The sequence below is a fragment of the Saimiri boliviensis genome, chromosome 11, assembly GCF_048565385.1.
Source record: "Saimiri boliviensis isolate mSaiBol1 chromosome 11, mSaiBol1.pri, whole genome shotgun sequence".
Taxonomy (NCBI): domain Eukaryota; kingdom Metazoa; phylum Chordata; class Mammalia; order Primates; family Cebidae; genus Saimiri; species Saimiri boliviensis.
Genome location: NC_133459.1, coordinates 30734886 through 30740885, shown reverse-complemented (window position 1 = coordinate 30740885; position 6000 = coordinate 30734886). Strand labels below are relative to the sequence as shown.

The following is a 6000-nucleotide window of genomic DNA, read 5'->3' as shown; positions in this document are numbered from 1 at the left end:
CTGTAAGCAACAGGAGTGGCTCCAAGGGGCTGAGAAAGGGAAGGCAGGTAGGCAGAGCAAACAGGCTGCTTCTCAGAGCTGCAAGCACTGGCTCTTGGCCAGGCCTCATACCTGTTCCTCCAGGGCCAGTTCTGCTGCCAGGCCCCAGGCTGCCAGCCCCACTTCCATACTCCCATCCCAGTCCTCTGAGAGCCTATCACCTTGGCAACAGCCAAAGCCCCAGCTAAAATATTTATGGCTCAAAACAGCCTAGAGGCTCGGAAGGAGGGAAGAGGGAAAGGCTGATGTCATCTCTTCTCAGCTTTCAGGGGAGGTGATGGACATACAGGGCAGCTGGGTGGGTGGGCCAAGCCCACTAGATCAGGTCTCTCAAAGGAAGAGCCCCAGGACCCTAAGTGTTAAGAGGAGGATGAAGGCTGTGACAGGTGACAGGACTGGGTAAGACTCACAAGCCTGGGAAAAACGGAGGAGGGAAACTTAAGGGTTGAGCTCGTGTCTAGACCCCTTGCCAGGCATTTCAAACACATCATTTGCTACTCAGATCCCATTCAGTAGGTAGCAATTCTTATCTTACTTAGATGGAGTAAACAGGCCCTACAGCTCTTCTTAAAGCAAAAAGCAAAAAAAAAAAAGTTAAAACAGGCTCTGGAAATACACAAGTGATGAGCTGGGATTTGAATTCAGACCTGTTTGGCTTCAGCCCTGTAAGCTGGGCGGCCCCGAGGCCATTTATCTGGCCCCCCGCCGCACTTCAGGAAGGGGCACCTCTTTCATTGGTGGTTAGTGAGAGGAGCACAGTATGTGGCAGCCCTCCAATGGTCTGAGGGACAGTGAACTGGCCCCCTGTGTAAAAAGTTTGGGAACGCCTGCTGTAAGCTTTCTTTAATTCCATGGCTCCCAAGTAGAAGTCCTAGTGGACTGAGGGTAGCTGTCTAGGAACCTAACAGTGACTCAGGTTCTGTGCCTCCATCAATCTGATTCCCTAATTCCCTACCCCAAACTCCTCCCGTGTCAGTCCTGGACTCAAGAGCATCCAACTGTAAACACAGGGTGACAAACTCATTGAGGCTGGCCTTTGACTTTACTAGTTTTAGCACTTAAAGTCCCATATCCCAGAAACTGTCTTGGGTACACACCTAGATGATCTGTCATCCTAGATGAACCCCTCATCCAAACGTAATACTTTAATATTTCAAAGCACTTGTGGCTGTGAGAAATACAAAGAGGTCAAAAGCATAGACCATGAAGTCTGATCGTATAGACCATGGAGTCTTTTTCTAACCATAGACAAGTTTTTTTTTTATCTTCCTTGAGTCTCAGTTTTTCTCATTTTCCTGGTACATATTAAGAAATCAGTAAATTATTAGCTCTTATTTATAGTAATCAACAATGAAGATAGAAACAGGCTCAGAAATTAGTTTGCCCACTTTAAATCAACTTATTTAAAGGAATCCCTTTCCATTATACTTCTGTTCCTGCTAAGGATGAATCTAAGCTCACTAGAGCCCCAGGCACAGTTAAAATGCAGATAGGCTCTTTCCTCTCTCTAAAATCAGTCTTCCCCTTGTTCCTTTGTTAGAATAAATAACCAGAAGGCATTAGGGAAGAGTACAGTATCAGAGGTCCCTAGCCTCTCAGGAAGCTGAATATATATCAACCTAGAAATAGGCCAGAGGAAACCAGAAGCCTATCAAAGGCTGACTTCCCAATCCTTCAAGAGAAAATGTTAGAACAAATAGCTGCCCTAGTATAGCTGGAAGGAAAGTGGAAGCTAGACAGGGGCGCTTTGGCTCTCTCCCAAAGCTGATAGAAGCTACCAGAATGGGACCATTCATCACTTGACCAAATCTTTATTGAGCTCCTCAGGGGTAGATACTTGTTGGGGAGAAATATGGTACAGAGGTGGAATAGAAAAAGCTCTACCCTTTATAAGCTTTTTGGAAAAGGTAAGTAATAATAAAGAGAAAAACAGGTTCAGATGTTAAATAACTTGCCCAAATTAACTGAATCTTCTCACTTGGCTTTCCTTAGCCTTTTATGCAGGAGACAGTGATCACCCTCTCTTGGGAGCCCTCTGGAAGTATTTCCAAGGACTCCCCGGCTGACACTCATAAGGCAGATGTGGTGGGGGAAAACAGAAAATGGTGGCAGGGTATTTCAGACAATACTATGGGAAGCTAAAGGGAAGCAAACAACTGGGAATGGCACAGTAGGGGTTGCCAGTTCATTCCTAGGAGGCCATGCTAGGGATACCATTAGTCCCTTCAACTCTTTAAAGTCTTGAACAGTTTAACTGTTAGCATCACAGTCCCCTGCAGCCCTGAGGACTCCATTCTGGGCCTAAAGACTCTTAGGGATCCTGACTGGCTTTCTGTGGGTAAATCAGACAGATCAAGAAGTGGAGGGAAAGAAAACTGCTGATCTCCTCTCCTGGTTTCTCTGTGTTCAGCAAATGCCCTCAGGCCAGCCTTTATACAGCAGGTAGCTCTCCAGGTTTCCGGAGTCCTCTGACAGCTGCAAAGACACAAGGTGGAAAAATTAAGAAAGCTCCCCTAACGGGGCTTCCCAGCCTCCCACCTGGCCAGGCTGCTGCCCTTACAATCTCCCCATCCCACAGCACAACTCTAGTTGTTTCATTCAGTACACAGGTTTCTTGGGTACACAGATAGGTAGAAAATAGAAGTCCACAGCCTATGAATTCTCTTTTTGCTGTCAGTCAGGTAATGAAAATGCAGTCTCACATCCAGTACCTGCTGTCCTTGGTCATACCTCAGCTAAGTGATCCAGGGAAGAATCAATAAAACCTTTTGGGGGGGCCTATCCAAGCTTTGGAGCCTCCAGCTAAACAAAGGGGAAAATGCTTTCTGCTCTCCTAGAGATGTGAAAAAGATGAACAAAAATCTTTAAAGTCTTTTGGAAGAATGGAAGTCAGAAAATAGGCATTTTCTTATCACTATTATTAGTAACTCAATGTTAGGCTCAAAGGGCCATGGATTTATGAATGGTTCATCCCAGCACCGAATACTCAGTGTGGGCTAGAGGAGACATATTTTAAATCTGGGGTACAGGGAAGGAGCTTTATCTCATGCTAAAACCTCTGGCAATGTTTTTTTTTTTTTTTTTTTTTTAAAGAGGGGGTCTTGCTTTGTCACTCAGGCTAGAGTACAGTGACACCATCATGGCTCACTTTAGCCTCGATCTCCTGGGCTGAAGTGATCCTCCAACCTCAGCCTTCAAGTAGGATCATAGGCACACAGCAACATCCCTTGCTAAGTTTTAAATTTTTGTCTCTGTATGTTGCCCAGACTGCTCTCAAACTCCTGTGATCCTCTTAATGGGCTCCCAAAGTACTGGGATTACAGGTGTGAGCCACCACGCCTGGCCAATGCTTCCTTTCTTTTTTTTTTTTTTTTTTTTTTTTGAGACAGAGTTTCACTTTTGTTACCCAGGCTGGAGTACAATGGCGTGACCTCGGCTCACCGCAACCTCCGCCTCCTGGATTCAGGCAATTCTCCTGCCTCAGCCTCCTGAGTAGCTGGGATTACAGGCATGTGCCACCATGCCCAGCTAATTTTTTGTATTTTTAGTAGAGACAGGGTTTCACCATGTTGACCAGGATGGTCTCGATCTCTTGACCTCATGATCCACCCGCCTCGGCCTCCCAAAGTGCTGGAATTACAGGCTTGAGCCACCGCGCCCAGCCGCTTCCTTTCTTTTAAATGGCACAACCATCCCCCTAGTTGTTCCAGTCAGTAACGTGGAACCTGTGTTCATCCTATTTCCTAAAAGTTTTTTTGTTTTTTTTTTTTTCCCCTGAGACGAAGTCTCATTCTTGTCACCCAGGCTGGAGTGCATGTGATCTCAGCTCACTGCAACCTCTGACTCCCAGGTTCAAGTGATTCTCCTGCTTCAGCCTCCCCAACAGCTGGGATTACAGGAGCCTGCCACCATGCCTGCTAAGAATCGCTTGAACCCGAGAGGTGGAGAATGTGGTAAACCGAGATTGAGCCATTGCACTCCAGCCTAGACGACAAAAGCAAAACTCCATCTTAAAAAAAAAAAAAAAAAAAAAAAGCCAGGTGCAGTGGCTGTCACACCTATAATCCTAGCACTTCTGGATGCCAAGGTGGAAGGACTGCTTGAGGCCAGAAGTTCAAGACCAGCCTGGGCAACACAGTGATACCCTGCCTCTACAAAAAATTAAAAAATTAGTTGGGTATGGTGGCACATGCCTACAGTCCCAGCTACTCTGGAGACTGAGGTGACAGGATGGCTTGAGGCCAGGAGGTAGAGGCTGCAGTGAGCTATGATCACACCATTGCACTCCACCCTGGGTGTCAGAGTGAGACCCCATCTCTTTAAAAAAAAAAAAAAAAAAAAAAAAAGAATAAGGCCCAGCTAGGCATGGTGGCTCACACCTATAATCCCAACGCTCTGGGAGGTTAACACAGGCGGATCAATTTTTGTATTTTTGTATTTTTAGTAGAGCTAGTGTTTCACCATGTTGGCCAGGCTGGTCTTATGACAGGTAATCCACCTGCCTCGGCCTCCCAAAGTTCTGGGATTACAGGCATGAGCCACCAAGCCTGGCCAAAAGTTCTTTTTTCTCAGATGGAGTATCACTCCGTTGTTCAGGCTGGAGTGCAGTGGTGCAATCTCGGTTCACTACACCCTCCACCTCCTCAGTTCCAGTGATTCTCCTGCCTCAGTCTCCCAAGTAGCTGGGATTACAGGCGTGTGCCACCATGCCCGGCTATGTTTGTATTTTTAGCAGAGACGGGGCTTCACCACGTTGGCTGGGCTGGTCATAAACTCCTGACCTCAGGTGATCTGCCCGCCTCAGTCTCCTTAAGTGCTAGGATTATAGGCATGAACCACCGCTCCTGGCAAAAGTTCTTGAATTCATTTACTTCTCTACATTTTCAGTATTACTCTACTATAGACCTCTTTTGTTACTGTTGAGACAGTCTCACTCTGTCACTCGGGCTGCAGTGCAGTGGCACAATCTCAGCTCACTGCAACCTCTGCCTCCTGGGCTCAAGCAATCCTCCTGCTTTTGCCTCCCAAGTAGCTGGGATTACAGGTGCATGCTACCATGCCCAGCTAGACCTTTCTTATTTCTTGTCTAGACTAGCAAGTTTCCTAACAGGTCTCCATAACCATTCTCCAAATCAGACACTGAATCATTTCATTTTGCACACCCCCCTCCTCCCATTCAATTGTCTTCAGTGAGTAGGACATCAAGACTGCCATTTTTTTTTTTTTTTTTTTTTTTTGAGACGGAGTTTCGCTCTTGTTACCCAGGCTGGAGTGCAATGGCGCAATCTCGGCTCACCGCAACCTCCACCTCCTGGGTTCAGGCAATTCTACTGCCTTAGCCTCCTGAGTAGCTGGGATTACAGGCATGCGCCACCACGCCCAGCTAGTTTTTTTGTATTTTTAGTAGAGACGGGGTTTCACCATGTTGACCAGGATGGTCTCGATCTCTCGACCTCGTGATCCACCCGCCTCGGCCTCCCAAAGTGCTGGAATTACAGGCTTGAGCCACCGCGCCCGGCGACTGCCATTTGTTAAGAGAATTTCCTCATATCCTATTCCTTTCACCTGCCCTCTTAATCAGAAACAAAAACTCTATGAAATTGCTTTTTTTTTTTTTTTTTAATCCTGATAGTTCTTAGCATGAAGAAAACTTTGCTTTTTAAGGTCAGCCAGAGGCCGGGTGTGATGGTTCATGCCTATAATCCCAGCACTTTGGGAAACCAAGACGGGCGGGTCATCTGAGGTCAGGAGTTTGATACTAGCCTGACCAACATGGAGAAACCCCTTCTCTACTAAAAATACAAAATTAGCTGGGCATGGTGGCGCATGCCTGTAGTCCCAGCTACTCAGGAGGCTGAGGCAGGAGAACCGCTTGAACCTGAGAGGTGGAGGATGTGGTAAACCGAGATTGAGCCATTGCACTCCAGCCTAGACAACAAAAGCAAAACTCCATCTTAAAAA

At 46.7% G+C, this 6000-nt stretch overlaps 1 protein-coding gene across 1 annotated transcript in view; it reads right to left on the bottom strand.

The window, feature by feature from the left end:
• Positions 1 to 1836: 1836 nt before the first annotated feature.
• The window catches only part of KHDRBS1 (KH RNA binding domain containing, signal transduction associated 1), a 47440-nt gene continuing 43276 nt past the window's right edge, over positions 1837 to 6000 (bottom strand). The window contains exon 10 of the mRNA XM_003937576.4: positions 1837 to 2514. The gene's annotated coding sequence lies outside the window, so the exon portion shown is untranslated. The remainder of the gene's footprint in view (positions 2515 to 6000) is intronic.